This window comes from Podarcis filfolensis, assembly GCF_964270895.1.
Source record: "Podarcis filfolensis genome assembly, chromosome: 10".
Lineage (NCBI taxonomy): Eukaryota > Metazoa > Chordata > Lepidosauria > Squamata > Lacertidae > Podarcis > Podarcis filfolensis.
Window position 1 is genome coordinate 36,376,898 of NC_139612.1, and position 17,220 is coordinate 36,394,117.

A 17,220-nucleotide genomic window follows, 5' to 3' on the forward strand; every position below is an offset into this window, starting at 1 on the left:
GGTGAGCTCCCGTTGCTCGGTCCCTGCTCCTGCCAACCTAGCAGTTTGAAAGCACGTCAAAGTGCAAGTAGATAAATAGGTACCGCTCTGGTGGGAAGGTAAACGGCGTTTCCGTGCACTGCTCTGGTTCACCAGAAGCGGCTTTGTCATGCTGGTCACATGACCTGGAAGCTATACGCCGGCTCCCTCGGCCAATAAAGCGAGATGAGCGCTGCAACTCCAGAGTCGGTCACGACTGGACCTAATGATCAGGGGTCCCTTTACCTTAATGTGTGTTGTGGGGTGACATATTTAATCTTGAATTGTGAATAGAGTGGAGCTCTCCTAGAGCTGCTTTGCAGTGGGTATGCTTGAAGCCGCTCACTATGATGAAAAATGTTAAGCTGGCCAGAAAAATAGGCAGCTAGCCTTGTGCCTAAAGGTGATGTAACAGTCTTAAAAGAGATATGAAATGTTTTAAAAATGATTTTCTTACTTTTATTTTATTTTTTAAATATAAATTGAAAAGAACTGTGTTTGCGCCTCAATATTGTGCAAGATTGGCTTGAAGGGTGTGTTGACTGGACTGAGGAATATACTCTATATTGAAGCTTTCTTGAATAGCTTCCCACAACTTCTACAAGTGTGTTAAGTAGACTGCTTGTGGTTAGATTGATTTGCCAGGTACATGTAACTTGTGTATCCCGTCATTCTGCATGTCAGCAGCGAGATCTGTACAAAACATTAATGTGGAGCCAAAATTCAGCCAGGAAATGAGATTTGAAGAGGGTTGTAATTATAGAAACTATGCAAATTCAGAGGCCTAATTCTTTTGCAGTTGCAATTCCCAGCCTGAGAACAGGGCCATTAATCAACTTTGCAGATTGCACTATTCTGTCCAATTAGTACTACAAAGCTAATTTGAGCCTTTGTGCTCTGCCTTTGAAAAAGGTGGGGGAAAGATGAACCAAATGGGGCAGAGGCCACGACAATATTTTGATTTAAAATGCATTGAAACTAGCTCTTTATTGGATATGTTATTAATTCAGCAGTGCTAAATGCCTAGCATTATATGTTCAAGTCACTGTTATAGAAATTATCTGATCTGAATGCACACCACGTAGTGTTAGGAAATGCTACCAAACAACATGCCATTATTATGAGTAGGTCAGGAACCATGCTTTCTGAAATGTGAATTGAAAAAAAGTTTCTTTCCTTATTATTATTTTAAATGGGAAATGTGTAATTCATACGGAATACGTTTCCAGTTATCTGTAACATTAAATGTGTCACAAATGTGATAATGCAGTCTGTTAATGTAATCTGGTGTTATACCCACAGTGTCATAGCATATTTAATGAAATTATATGGCAGCTAATTTTAGTTGTGGAAACCTAATGCTCTAAGAGTGACACAGCTAACACTTCACCTTAAGTTTGAACTGGAAAAAAAATTCACACATTCACTTTGAACTAAATATTACTTCAAGTCTGCAGTTTCCTTCTTTTTTCTGCTACTCCAGAAGTTACATTTCTCAAAGCAATTGTGTGTTTAAAAGTACAGAGTCAACTTTGCCTAATGAAACTCTGCAAGCTGGTATCAGAAAAGTAATCTAGAAATATCATTGCAATTTTCGAATACCTAGTTGAGTTGCAAGACTTGTTGCAGCAGCAAATTGGCTAGAGTGAAACAACGTGCTCAGCTCAGATATTTGGGATAGTATGTCATAATATGATAAATGAAATGTTTAACCTTATTCATTCATTCCCCCCCGCCACATCACACCATACAGCTTTTCTGTCTGTTTTTAAAACTCAAACATTAACGACACAATAATCACTAAAGATCAAGCACCATTGTATAAAATCCCCATAGCATTTCGGTAAATTAGCTTTTTAAGAATGACATTGGGGATTTTTCAGTCTTCAATTGTGACTCTACACATCGGTGCTCCTGAGCTCAAGGGGTTCCTTTGCAGCACTTAGGACAACACTCTGTAATCATAATTAGAAAACGACTGTGTCCTAGCAAAAATTAGTTCCTAACAACCTGCTATGTAGTAAATGATTGTTAGATTTAGAATGCGGCCTGACCTCTTGCCAATTTTGCTATCTACGCATAAGTGATTGGAGACAAATGTGCGCACACAAGTGCACTAAACTGTTAAACATGGCCTTTGTTTGTCTTGTGGATTCTTACACTTTGAAGGGCTAAATAAAAGATCGGGACCACAACTGATTACTCCCTTGTGGAGTCCCTTCATTCAGGGTTATTCAGCTGAGAATTAATTTATCCAGCATTTATATCTCATTATAAACGTGTGAAAGTCTGAACAAATATTTGCATTTGTTTGTGCTCTGCAGCTTCCTTTCTTCTAGAGAACAACAGGTGCTCTCTAAAAAACAAAGGCATGGTTGGTACTTAGGTCAAATGTCTGGAGCAGATTCTTTCATGATTCTTCATCTTTTACTACTACTGCTACTAATAAATTTTATTATTTATACCCCGCCCATCTGACTGGATTTCCCCAGCCACTCTGGGCAGTTTACAACACCAGTTGGTGCTTTGCTAGATAGCATGAGTGGCAGTTCTCTACTCAGTAAACCAAAAGTTTGATAGGAAAAGAATGCAAGGATAGAGAAAGGGAGTGATAAAGAATTGGTATCTATAGTCTCAGTACAAATCTAGCACTGCAATTTCTTAATCATGCTAAAGTAGTCAGAAAGGTTGTAGGCTGCTGTGGTCCCCTCCCTCAGTTAAATATCTTAGCATTGTGTCTGCACTACAGAACATGATTAACACAAAAGGGTCCTAATTTAACCAAGTGAATCGGGTTTGCAGGAACCTGGTTCACATTAGCTATGGTTAATGTTGTCAATGCTGCAATACTACACCCTGGCTAAATATGACATGGTTAGGAAAGGGGGAAGTTAAGAAATTGCTTTCCAACTTTGGGACATAGATTAGACTCATTCTCATTCACCATCATTGCCATTTGGCCTGGAAACTTATTGTGAAAAATGGAGCAATGGAGAATTTTCAGGATTCCATTTAAGCCATATGGGAAGTCTCAGCTCTTTATTGTTACAGTTCTGGGCATTAAAGACATAAGAGGAAAGTTTTAGCAAGACTTTCTGGGGGAAACTATTCTGTTGTTGTAAGCGAGAGGAAGTTCAGCAGAAACCAGGAATAGTTTTGGCTTGACAAATCCAGTTCAGCATGTCAAGTCAAATGTTACTCAAGTTGGCTTCTGAATACAATGTAGTTAAGAAGAGCCTCCTGGATCAGGCCAATGGCCCATCCAGTCCAGCATCCTGTTCTCATATTGTTCAACCAAATGCCCTTGAATGAAGCCCTTAAGCAGGATATGAGTACTCTCCCCTCCTTTGGTTTCCAGCAACTAGTATTCAGAAGCATTACTGCCACCAACTGTGAAGCCAGAGCATAAGCCAACATAGTTTTCAATGTTTCAGGTTGTTATGCATGATATACTATTGTAGTATAGTTATAGTGATACAAATGGCAATTACTGTAGATCGTTGATTTGTAGAAGGCAGGTATTACACAACTGGAAGGAATAACTCTGTACAGAGCTGTGATGATTATTCCCCTCTTATTATCTATATTATTTATCTAAAATTTTTCAATACCACTTCCTAAGGTGGTGAAGAATAAAGCCATCAAATACAAAGCAACAATTCAAAGCACCATATCAAAATGGTAATAACTGACCATTCAACTGATATCAAAGAGCAGGGAAAGCAAAGAGAAATATTTTAACATCTTGTGAAAACTCACCAACTTAAGTGTCTGATGTATTTCAGTGGGAAGCTCATTGTATAGCTTGGGAGCCACTGTGGTGAAATGCCGCCTTGCAAGGTTCCACAAGACAAAGCTCTGAAGGTTGTGTGGCATAATCTCTTCATGAAGAAGGAGGTCCATAGTGGAAAAGGGGTGGGAAACTTCAATCCCAAGCACTCTAGACCTTTTTATGTGGCCAACAGCACTCTCTCAAATCCACACCTGAACTTTCCTCTAGTGCTTCTGCTAGCTGGAACATACTCCTGAAACATAATGCCTGTTGCATTGTGTGTATAGATTGTGTATAGAAACTGCTTGCTTTTTGAATGGCCAGAATGTTATCTACTTTACAAGACCCATTGTTCCACCCACTGTTTGTCTCTTGCCCTCCCCACCGCCCGGGAAGAAAGTTTCCCCATAACTGGGTTTCAGTTTCAAAATCAGTCACAGAACTGACGCAGAAGACCCCTATTTTTGGTAGTCGATATGGTATGAAATGCCATCCTGAACCATGGATTTCATGCTCTGTCCACACAGAGTTGATTCTGATGATTACTAGAAAGTGAGCATGTTCTGTTGTGGTTGCCCCAATTGTGAAACATCTGCACCCAACATTTCACCGACATCTGTTTTATATAGTTTAAATGAGCAGTGAAGTTTATTTTAGCACTGCTTGTGCGATTTAATTGTTATGCTGTTCATTTTATCCTTTGATTTTAGCTAGTTCATATTTTGTATTTTTGCTGTGTTTCAGTGCTGTATGAGTTTCTTTGTTTTGAAGAAAGCCTTTCATTTTTTTCTGTAGAGTTAGGTTTTTCTTTTGGGTTTAGATTGCATTTTTTTCCTGTTCTGTGTATTTTATTGACATTTTATGTAAGCTGTTTCTTACTCACCCTCTCTTCTATAGACATAGTTTTAGATAGGATTTTTGTCAGCTCTAAAACCCTATCTCATTAAGTTAACAAGAATTATAGAATACATTGTTTATCATATACAATAGTAATCAAATCTTGAAATGAGTTAAAATGGTTCCACTGGTAAGGTAATCAGCTTATTCTGTGAAGGGAATATTAATATTTCCTATTACACGTTTGCCCTTTATGACAAGGCATAAGCATAATGTTGTCAGAAACTCAAACCTTAAGAAGCAAAGAAGCAAAATCATTTGAATGTCCTCTAGAGTTTCCCTAGGGTGCAATTATTCTTTGAGGCATGAGGTGAGAATATAAGTTTTCATGGGGATTTGTACAGATGGTGTTAAAGGTTGCTTGTCATGTTGACTTTACATGCCAATTGCCAACTTCAAGAACAGTATGGCTTATTCTCAGGCACATCTATTCTTCAGGGTATTGGTGGACTTGTCACATGCATTCAGATGAATTTCTCCCCTTCTCAGTATATGTTGCCTTTTAGATGACTGACACAAAATGTTGCATGAAAGGACAACCTTAAGAAAACCCAAATTTTCAAAGAGCCTGCATTTAACACAAATTAGTCCAAAGTATATTTGGGAGAATATTTCTAGAAAGAGGTATTTGGCAACTAGTTTATATATTTCACAGAAAAATCTTCATTCCTAGACTCTGGATTGTTTTAAGTGGTGTTAGTGTGTGTTAGAGTAGATGGTGGATGATCTTTTTTAAAAAAATCTTGACCTTTCTCAACAGTCTGACCCAATCTGACACTTCTAAGCTTGATTGTGGGTTAGCATGCAACTCCCAGTTGTATTCTGCACTTTTGTGGATTTTGTGGTGCAGTTTCAGTGTGTGCACGTAAAAAGACTTGATGGCTTTGTAGGGAATTTTGTGTCAGCAGTTTGCAGTTGCATAGTGGCCTGGAAGGTTCCTGTGACCTTGCTTTCTAAAGTTAATCTCTATGACTCTAAAAGGCACCAGATGGTTTCTCTATGCTCTGCTGGGTTCTAAGCGCCGCGATGAAGAGAAAGGACAGGAGTGCTATGGAGTTCTTGCACTAATACCTATTTGTGTTTCTGATTTAGCCCGTTTACCACTTTTCTTGAATGGCTGTATGGTTTCCACTCATGCCTGTTTCCGGTCTGCCTTCAAATGAACAGGTTATACAGAACAGTCAGGTTGCTGCAATGCTGCAGGCATGCACCCACTTAAACATAATTAAGCCAATTGTCTTCCTCAATGTCCTGAGATGTGGTGATCTAAAAAAAAAGAAAAAAAAGAAGTAGTCCAGGGCAATATCTATTTTATGTTAATTGCTTAATTGTACTAGAGGTCAAAAATCAGCAGACCTGTCATGGCATGTATAGCAGGTGTTCCATTATGTTGGCTATGATGGACGTAACCAACGTGGTGCTCTTAGAACATTGCTGGACACCTGCACTCACTACTCCCAGCAATGGTCAGGAATGATGGGAGTTGTCTTCCAGCAACATATGGTGGCCTCTCCCTAGGTTATGGTGATTCCTGCGAGTTTATGCTCATTTTCATCCCTTAGCCAGTAATGGGAGCACTGAATCCATGCCAGGCAAGTATGATTGCTGGCTGTGAAATTTATTGTAGCGATCTATTCAGTTTCTGAGTCTTAGCAATATTTTTTTTATCTGTTACATCCTATGTGTGTTTGAATTAGGATCTGTGCTACGTGTGCCACAGTTATAGTAACGCAAAGTTATTATTTTTTACTGTTGCACAAGTAGAAAAGTTTATATTCAGATTAATATCCAGCAGCAATTCAGATTTCATTGATGCTGTTAGCTCTTTCCTTGCTGGCATTTTCAGAACTTGACCTGTGGAAGTTGGAACATCTGATAAAACACCACACATCTTTTCCCAGCAGGCTTGCAAATGTTGAAAACCTATCCAGGGAATGATGGACAGCTTGATGAAAGTACTGGAGCACGATGCCTAAATGAGGCAGAATTCCCATTAGACACATACCTTTAGGAGCTAATACAATTACTGCAGTTTGTGGCGCAAGTTGTCTAATCTCATGAGTTTGGCTATTAGCAAAGAGGGGTGGATGCACAATGTCCTTAAGAGTGGCAGCATTGTCAGCGTAATTTAGCACACACCGATGAGCTGCAGTAATTGCAAAAGACCATGTCAGGTCAGAGTCATTGCTCTAGATCATTAAAGTGAGTTAGTTTTACACTAGCCATCCGTTAACTGATTACAGCATATAATTATTACAAAAAGCTGAAACATAGGCAGATGTAGTGGTTCTGACATCACTACGGAATTTAACTGGCGAATTGATGCAAGGTTAAATTATCTTCCATCCCTATCATGCTGCGGCACACCTAACAAGATGAACTATGTTAAGGGTTGTAGGTTGCATGAAAATAGATTCAGCTGTTAGTCATTGTCTTGCTTTTATTGATTAGCTCAAGATGTCAATCTGACAATATATTCCATGTGATTTATTATACGCTGGTAACATTAGTGCATAATCTTTCAGCATATATTGTCTGGAGTAAATGATGCATGCTTTATTCAGATTGTGGGTTTGTGTCTTAAGTTGATCCTAGAAGATGAATAGAAAAATCTATGAATCTATAATATCAGTCAGTTGTGGCTTAAAGGATGTGACTAGTATTTTTAAAAAAAAAATTAAAAAATGCCAGGGAAGTAACTTTAGGAATTACAATACAGTGGTACCTCGGGTTACAGACGCTTCAGGTTACAGATGCTTCAGGTTACAGACTCCGCTAACCCAGAAATAGTACCTCGGGTTAAGAACTTTGCTTCAGGATAAGAACAGAAATTGTGCTCCGGCGGCGCAGCAGCAGCAGGAGGCCCCATTAGCTAAAGTGGTGCTTCAGGTTAAGAAGAGTTTCAGGTTAAGAACGGACCTCCGGAACGAATTAAGTACTTAACCCGAGGTACCACTGTATCCTTTTAAGATCAGTGTTTCAAGAGACACCATATTTGAAAGGTGTTTTTTGCTTTCCTGGAATGGCACAATAATTTGAACAAACTAATAAAAGAGGACCCTTATAAGCCAGTTTAATATGGTTATAGCAAATTTATTGCAATTCATGTATCATTCAGATAAGCAAATTGCCAAATGCTAAAATGAAGTCTGTCTGTGGATGAATTTAAACACAGAGTAAGATAACGTTGGGATAACAATGGAAATCACTGGATAAGTCAGCTAATGTATCTTATGTCATTATATATGATGAAAATCTACCATGTTATTAGATAGGAAATAAAAGTATGAACAAATGTACTTCCTCTCTGTTAATGTACTCATTTGCAACCCCTTTTGCATATCTTCATAATCCTATCCATATGTCCACATATGCCCATTCTACCTGAAGCCGAGAGTGAGCAGGAATTGACTGCTAGTGTAAGTTATCAGGAGAAAAACATCACTGATTCCCAGAAAACGAAAACGAACCATTCTTCACATGCACTTGGCTTTTCAGTTGGAATATTTCCTTAAATAAGAGTTTCCCCAAAAACTAGTCTTTTTCAATGTAAAAATTAGAAATGCTTTCCTGAGAATTTTCAAGGGCAAGACACCAATTATTGCCTGGAATCCTGGGAATCTTGGAAATCTCCCAGCTTCATTCACAAGAGATAAGGATATTCTTGGTGCGCATATACAGGAATGTCACTGTTGCACACTTCACTAGATAGTGGAAGTAATTACCATGAGTAGCCACCTGTGCTGTGTGAGAGGCAGCTGGTCGGTGCTATAACTTCAGTCAGGTGTCAGTCGGAAGCCCACACCACCTGTTAATTACCCTTTCCCCTTGTGGGTCTCCTTTGTCTGTCCTCTAAATAGAGAAACACAGATGTTTGTGTACATTTTAATTAAGTGCAGACCTAGTATTAAGTGCTATGGTTTAAGATGCCCACTTTTATTTTGAGAAGAATGTGCTGCCACCTGCGCAAGCAGAAAATCTAAATATACCACAATTTACATTTATTATACTTGGATATTCAAGACTCTAACACTATTGCTAATTAGCATTTAGATGGTTCCTAGGTAGTAATTTTGTGTGCCTCTCTCTTTCTTATTTCAAGTAACTTCTGACCCTCCCCCTTTTTTTTTTGGTAACTTTATGCCATCTATCTATCTATCATCTCAGCCCTAGAATCCTGGATTATCTCCTTTAATGCTGACAGGAAACTTGCTGATCGCAATGCATTTATAGATTTTTAAAGAAATAATTTGAACCAAGCCAGCTGGTAGGATGGGAAATTGGAACAGCATATCAGAAAATGCATTCTGAAAGGGGGTATATAGTGGCTTTGCATTGATTGGCGAAAGGAAGATTATACAAATTGGATGACCTTTTGTATGGGCTGGGCCAGAGGGAATGTGACCCTTCTTGCTTTACCTGGTTCTCTCCATGGCTTTTGATACCATCAACCATGGTATCATGCTGGACTGTCTCTGCAGGTTTGGAACAAGAGTCAGGAGGTCCATTCCCGCCTATGAGACTTGTATCTGAGCGTATCATTGGGTGACTGCATTTTCACCCCCTGGAAACTATGCTGTGAAGGTGCCACAAGGCTCCATCTTCTTTTCCCCACTATTGTTTAACATGTATATGAAGTGATAGGGAATGGTCACTCAGGAATGGATTTGGGGCGGAGTGTCATCAGTATGCAGATGATACCCAGCTCTGTTCCTCTGTTACAGTTGAGCTGAGTATGGCTGTGCATGTTCTGAATTGGTGCTTCAATGAGTGGTGGGCTGGATAAGAGCCAATAAGTTGAAATTAGAAACTGAAGCCTAATAAGATGGAGGGGCTGTGGATGGATGGTTTCTGTTTCCAGGAGTTAGGATAGCTGCCTGATCTGGTCAGGTCTGCATACCTTCTGAAGAAACAAGAACACAGCCTTCATCACCAAAGGTTCAAATCTTTCCCCATCTTGGACTGGTGTTCCAGGTAAGGCCATTTCTGGACAGGCATAGACTGTTCCATGCATAGGTAAACTGAATATTTGATTATTGGAAGGTGCCCTGTGTGGAGCTACCAGGTAGAGCACATCACAGTAACATTAGTTGTTGCAGTGCACAATGCAGTGGTTAGGGGCACTGACAGGAGTGACCCAGCATGTGCATATGATATCTCTTCTGAAAGAACAGGCTGTCAATTTGCTATCGAGCTCAATCTTAAGGTACTTATATCTGTTTATGAAATTTTCAAAACTTGGAACCTGTATATACTTTTCCCCAATATACTCCTGCCTGTATGTTGATTTCCCCAATATACTCCTGCCTTTATGTTGAGGTTTTCAGATGAAGCCTGTCTGGTCTGCTGAGGTCAACTTTGTAGCAGCTGGTGGGAGGGCCTTGTCCATGTGGCTCCCCCTCTGTGGCTCCTTATCTGTGGGAACACCTTCCCACAAAAAAGAAAAAAGAAAAAAAGAAATCCCAGCTTTGGGAAGCAATGTAAGATTATACTATGGGGACACAGTAGTCTTCAGTCACACTCAAATATGGTTTTGAGAGTTTTCCCTCTTGAATTTCTTGGTAGTAGCTATTTTTGTTTGTATTGTTGCTGTATAATGTTGACATGCAGTGCAGTTTTACAGTAGAAGTACTTGTGCACTGTTCACATTTTTTTGTTTACATGGATAAGTTCTAAATTTGGAGAGTCTCGCTCATTATTGAGTTCTCTTTGTCCCTCATGTAGGTTTTGAAGCTATGTAATATTGTCTTCAGTATGTTGCAGGATTTATTAAACCAGGTTGTTGAATCAAAATAAACAATTTCCTGTTATATTATGGCCTTGGGAAGGGAAGAGAATGTTTCTAAGTTATAGCAATAGAAGGAGCAGTGGTTCATACATAGCAAATTCACTATAAATGAAGCAAAGCAAAAAATCACAGAGAATATCATTAGAATATCCTGGGGCACAGACAAAACTTTCTCTGTCAAGGTGTGTTTCCCCACAGCCCTGCTTTCCACCCAGTGCCATAAATCATGACTGAAACTGTGTGTTTCTAGATGCCAATATTTTACAACACCCAGAGTGTTCTTTCTGCTTCATCTGGGATGCTAGATAATGCTTCAAAATACACATTAGGGCAATAAAAAAGGTAAAGGTAAGGTACAGGACCCCTGGACGGTTATGTCCAGTCAAAGGCGACAATGGCGCTCATCTCGCTTTCAGGCCGAGGGCACCGGTGTTTGTCCACAGGCAGCTTTCCGAGTTTACCTTTTATTAGGGCAATATCTTTATCAGGCCTACCAAAATGTCAGAAAATAGAAATTCCAGGTTCCACAGAACTCTTCATCAGGCTCAGTGATGCAGAACTCAAGGAAGCAGAGCTGAGTAAGAACTTTTTTTTTTTGAAAGGGCCTTCTTTGAGAGTTTACTAGCTTCTCCAACATTCTGTCGTAAGATTATTGCCAAATACAGACATGACTTGAGCAATATAGGCCTTTCTCTCTCTCCCTTACTGCATTTTTCTTTAACCATCTAGCCTGGGGAAAAGGTCGAGGGAGCTTGAAAGTTTGCACATAGCTTTATGTCATTTTGGTTGGTCTAATAATGGTATTACTCTAATAGGTAATTTGGATTTTTTTTATGTGAGCCACTGTGGCTACTTTTTACTTTTCAAGAGTAATGTTTGGTTCTATATCTGTAAACAATCTCTTGGGGGAAATGCGATATATGTTTGGATATGCTAGCTACCATGAAAATATCAGACTTACCCACTCAGTCCTTTTCTGAGGATATGCCTTAACTTCATATGACTCTTGAGCTCTTCCCATAGGCGGGAAGTTTAACAAATGAGCAGAGCAGTACAATGTAGTTATTTCTTAGGGTAGGGCTTAACATTAGCAGTGTTGGTAGTACACTGTTGTGGCTGCTGCCACTGTGAATGACAGCAGTAGGAATTGTACTGGCAGCTTGGCTGCCATTTTGCAGCATCCGCAATGGCCTGGAGTTGTTCCAAGGCATTTGGGGCAGGGGCAATGATTTTTGCCACAAAACAGGGAGTGGATATATGGGGGGGGGGGAATTCTGTGAAACTTTTTTTTTTTAAGGTGGGGTGAGAAAAATAAAAATCTTGGAATATTTCTCAGAAAAGTGTCTCCTGGGAAATCTCTGCTCAGGTCCACCCGAGGAAGAGTACGTGGGTGACCCCAGCTATGTCCCATGGGTCAGATAGCATGAGAAAATTCTCTTGGAAGGGAGCTAAAGCACATGTTTTGAGAGGTAGAGTTGTTTTCGATGCAATATGATCTCATGCAGGCATTTTAAAAATGGGTGCATTCTGTAGTTTCAAAATGAAAACATAAGGAGTGCCCTCTTCTAGGTCAGATGCCATGACCTTCCTAGCAGCTTGGCTGCTAACTGATTTTTAGCATCACAAGTATTGGAAAAGATCTTCTCTTCTCCCCTCTGCTTCTCAGCTCGCTCTTACAACCTTTTGCTTCCTATGCAAGCTTTCCAACTCAGTCCCATGTTTGTGTATACGTACATGACTTCTTGGTCATAAAAGTCAATGCACCAAACTATTCAGGGTGCTGCTTTCCATTTAGTTGGCCAATTACACTCTTGCTGTACCTTAGTTCCCCTTTGGGAACACGAGACAGCGTAACATAGTGCTGTCTGTCCCTTGGAGTTCACTTTCTTGAACCAAACACATCTCAGGTCATTAGTGTCATTGGCCAGGCCATTCTGAGTGGTGGCGATGTGGGATTTTGATTGTCTGCTTAAACTGGGGTTAGTATCTTTTCCTTCCTATGTTTTTTTCTCAATTCCCCATGCTTTATTGGATCTTGAATGTTTTTTTAGTAAGTGCTTTAGATATCTGCAAAAGAACAACCAGTCCAAAGTAAATATGTACTATAAAATTATTGTTTTTCTAGGGAAATATAAATGCCAGTGTTTAGAATGTTGTCTCTGCATTTTATTTTTCTGGGAACCCCTCCTGGGTGAAAGAATGAAGGATACTGGCATTTTTAATGAACTGTAGAGCTACTTATCTGCCCTCAGGCTGACTGCTGGCAACCTAGCAGCCATCTTTTCAGCCTTTCCTTTCCTCTAGAGCCGACATATTTCGATCTATTCCTGAACTATCCTAAATTAGGACATTACATTGGTATGAGGTAGTGAGTTTACAGTGCAGGCACCCAGAGAACTGGAAGACTCAAAACTAACTTGTGCATAATGAAAATGGTATTTTGATCAGTTTTTTTTTTAAAAAAAATGGGTGGTGTTGGTGTGAGTTTTAAATTAAGGAATGGGATGTGTGTCTAATTCTCAAAGCCAAGATGGCACTGATCTTCACAACCAAGACTAAAAGCTTTTGGCCCATCCCTCTGTACAAACTTAGTCTGAAGCTGCACATCTAAATACAGGTGGTAGAATGAACGGTGCCACTTCAGATCGCAGATGAGAGAGAACGTCATTTTTGAAAGCTCCTTCGCGTTTTACTTTTGAAATGCAAACTAGGGTAGAAACCTATCACATCAGTAATAAGGCTGGGGCAGAACTTTTCTCCCCACTGCATTAATTAGCTTTGCTTTTAAGATGGAAAAGTCGTCTAAACGTCCCTTCACTGCTACCATCACCATATGTCCTGAAACTGGTACACTTCAGGACTTTAACCAGCTCATTCTGCTGAAACCAGTCCTGATTCAGGGTTATTACAAAGCATAACTTCCTGTTGTTAACTTCATGGGTTGACATTTGTGTTCAAAATTTTTGCCTCTGATATTAATACATCTAAAGGCATAAGCTTAATTACATGAAAGTATATTTCAACATTTCTGTAAGGCGCTACCCTTTTCTCTTTTTTTGGAAATTCTGCTGCAACAGCTTTTCAACAGTAAGTAGCATGGTTTCACTAAAATAAAAATGAGGGGGTGTTTTTGCTACTGGAAATGAGATAGCTGCAACATACATTTCTCACTTTTGAATGTTTATTTCTCTTTGCTGCCTTTAGGAATTTAGAGAGTGCAAAAGCTTGGGACAAATTTTGTGTAAACATTCATGTATCTGCACTGGGGGACTAGCTATGCAGGGCATTTTCACAGCATCTCTTATACTGCCTCTCATACTGAGACCTCTGGGTATAGTGTGGTATATAAATTCATTTAATCAATCAATCATGCAAAATTCATTTGAGGCCTCTGTTTCCATAACAGGATCCTTGTATGTCTTCATGCATGTGCAAGTCATATGGTTGTGATGCATATGATCCCCTCCCCTGGGGGGTTGCTCAGCCTTTGCAAAGTAATCACACTGAGCCTTTATTGCTGACAATAAACACCTTTTGTTTTCTCACTGCCGCATGGAAATTTCCTTCAGCCTCAAACGTTGATTTTTGCAACAGTTGCACTTTGCTAATGGGTACTACCTGTACAGTACTGATGAGAATGTGGAAGCTGTAGTTCAGCAAGATCTGGAGGGCCAAAGGTTCTCCACACTTGATCTAGCTTGATCTAACTGGCAGCATGTTTTCAGAATCTGGGACAGAAACTTTTCTCGTCACCTGCTGCCTGATCCTTTCAAGTGGAGAGGCATGGAATTGAACCTGGTGCCAGATACGTGCAAGCTACTGCCCCATAATTAGTATTATGCAATCATTAAATATACTTGGTCTTCATCAAAGCGGCAGAGGCACTAGCATTGCTTGTCTTTGTGGGGAGGCTTTTACCGGTACATAGCAGACAACCGAAAAAGTGACAAAAGTATTTATACAACATTTCAATTCGCACATTTTTTATTTTTATTTTTTTTAAATCTGGGCGTATATTTGCATTTGTAATGATGTGTTGTCGTGGTGGGTTGAAATTCATGGTGTAAGGTTTGCCACAATAAAGACTGAAGCTGCAGGCAGTGGCAACTGAAGCCAGAGATTGCCATTCATCTTACTTTGGCAAGATCTAGTAAAGGTGAAGCCAGGTAGGCAGGCAGTTGGGTGTTCCAGATCTGCAGGACTTAAACAGCTCCTGGAGCAGAGTTGAATCACACATTAGCAAATATCCCGAAAAGTGCCTTGGGCACTGGTTATCCTCAGTTAAGAATAGATTCCTTGACATTTATCCTCATAAGGACCAATATGAATTGATCCTGAAATGGAGGATTCTGAACAGAAGTGCCCTGGAGATCTCTTGCTGAACCATTGTATTTAAAATAATGTTTACCCCACTGTTCATCTAAAAAAATTCCTCTCCAGCAGCTTACAGCAATCAATAAAATACACAGTCTAAAAGACATCGCACAATAGGAGAAGGATTTGGGAGGAAGCAAGGAGCAAACCAACCTCCCCTTCCAGTAGGGAGGGGAGAAGGAAGCTCCATGCTGTTGCTCCTACTCTGACCAAATGATGGGACTAGGGTGGTCTCCCCACCCACTCATCATGATCTTCTTGGGAGGCAGCCTCTCAAGCACATGACAGAGGCTTTGCAGTCCCATGTCATTTACAATCCTGACAAGTAAGCAATTCAAGGTGTGAGTGACAACATATTTTATAAGCAGGCTTCTGTAAGCCTGAACGTTAGAACTGGGGATCAACCACACTGGCTTCCATTTTTTTCTGCACATTGAAAATATTGACTGATCTAGACCAGTTGACAGCAAACTTTTTCAGCAGGGGGCTGGACTATATTTTGGAGAAAAAATGAACAAATTCCTATGCCCCGCAAATAACCCAGAGATGCGTTTTAAATAAAAGCACACATTCTACTCATGTAAAAACACCAGGCAGGCCCCACAAACAACCTAGAGATGCATTTTAAACAAAAGAACACATTCTACTCATGTAAAAACACAGATTCCCAGATCGTCTGTGGGCCGGATTTAGAAGGCGTCCGGCCCCTGGGCCTTAGTTTGCCTACCCATGATCTAGACTCTGCCCCATTGCTGTCAGTTGCCAGCCTTCATTTTGCCTTGGAGCACTGCAGGTCCCTTAACACTTTGAAGGTGTGAGCTTGAGGTATTCTGTTCAGTAAACTTTGCCCTGTTTCTTCTGGTATATGTAAATCTGGCACCAGACTGCTTTTCTAAGACACAAAAGGGCTTTTACTTCAGCTGAAACTCAGCAAGGTGGGCATACATGTAACATAATATATCCTCTTCATATTTAGGGTGCTTTTAGTCTCTTCAAGAAGGTCTTTCACTCATTAAGGAGTTTCTATTATGATAACTTTGAGAGGAGGCTTCAGTCCTCAGCCTTCCCACTGAGTTGAAGTCTCATTATAAATTGTCTCTTTATGTTTCCAAAATGCTGGGTTCCCAAGCTTAGCTCATTAATGAGACAGCAATGTATTTCATAATGGCTGGCTTGTTGCACCAGAACCACACAGAGTAAAAAAGAATGTTACAGTTTAATTCATTGGTGCTGGAAACACATTTGCACTTCAGCAAGTCTGCTAAAGAGAACGCGATGAAGATTGATTCCAACTCTCCCCCCTCCAAAAATGAAATTCAGTTACTTTTGTTTTTCCTGTATTTCATCTGTATATCTACGTTTTTTAAAAAAGTTTCCTTTTGACAAAATACATAGGAATTATTACTTTAAAAAAAACAACAACAACCCAGTGAAACTGAACTTTGTTTGAAGAATAGGTTAGGGGTTCCTACAGTCTCCAGTGCAGAATCAACAATTGAACTCTTTAGGTGCTTAACATTCTAGAAGTTTACTTCAGAATTAGCTTGCCTTTAGAAGGCAAAAGACTGCTAAGTATTTGATTTCCTGACATTAGTTTAACAAAGAAGTCACCATGTCAGCTACAATACCATGAAATGGAATAAGCATTTCCTGTTCTATTCTCTCCACAAGGATCTCTGTCCCCCCCACCCCTTCCTTTCACTTGATTGAGGCTACCATTTATCAGTTGTTAAGTTTCTGATAGCTTTGTATGCTGAGGATCTAACGGCTATATTAAGAATGTTAAAATGTTTTGACCTATATAAGAGATTCAGAAGTATATCAAAAGAATTTCATGTCATTTTATAATTTCTTAAGTCTTATAACAACATGCATTTAACAAATCTTCAGCTTTGGGAGGACTCTTCCTACCCCATGTCCAGCCCATCAAATTATTGTATAACATTTGCTGTAATTTACTGTTTTGCACCTTTTAATACTGAGCTTGCTGATAAATGGATTGTCAGATACTCATTACCCATAGCAAGAAAATGGTACTTGCTGCACATAATTTTTATTTGTTCCTTTCATTCTTCTTCTAATAGTGCTCCATTCCAATTTCCACTTAGTAGTATACATAGAAAGTTAATGAAAAAGCCAAACTCCAAAGCAGGAGAGTCAGAGAGAGAGAGAGGGTGAGACCAACACATGTAGTTTACATGATTTATAAGGCTAACCCTTGGTTTTTCTTACACTTGGGGTGGGCACATCATTGCTCCCACATGGGAGAAGTAACATTTCACCTGGGATACCCACTCTCTGGAACTTATCGTACAAGTTTTGTGCCTCAAAAAGGAAGGTGAAATCTCAGTAGCTGAGGCTCCCTGGGAAT

At 39.8% G+C, this 17,220-nt stretch overlaps 1 protein-coding gene across 1 annotated transcript in view; it reads left to right on the top strand.

Annotated features, from left to right (window-relative positions):
• TMTC2 (transmembrane O-mannosyltransferase targeting cadherins 2) overlaps positions 1-17,220 on the top strand; it is a 192,264-nt gene that overhangs the window by 82,283 nt on the left and 92,761 nt on the right. The gene's annotated exons all lie outside the window — the stretch shown is intronic.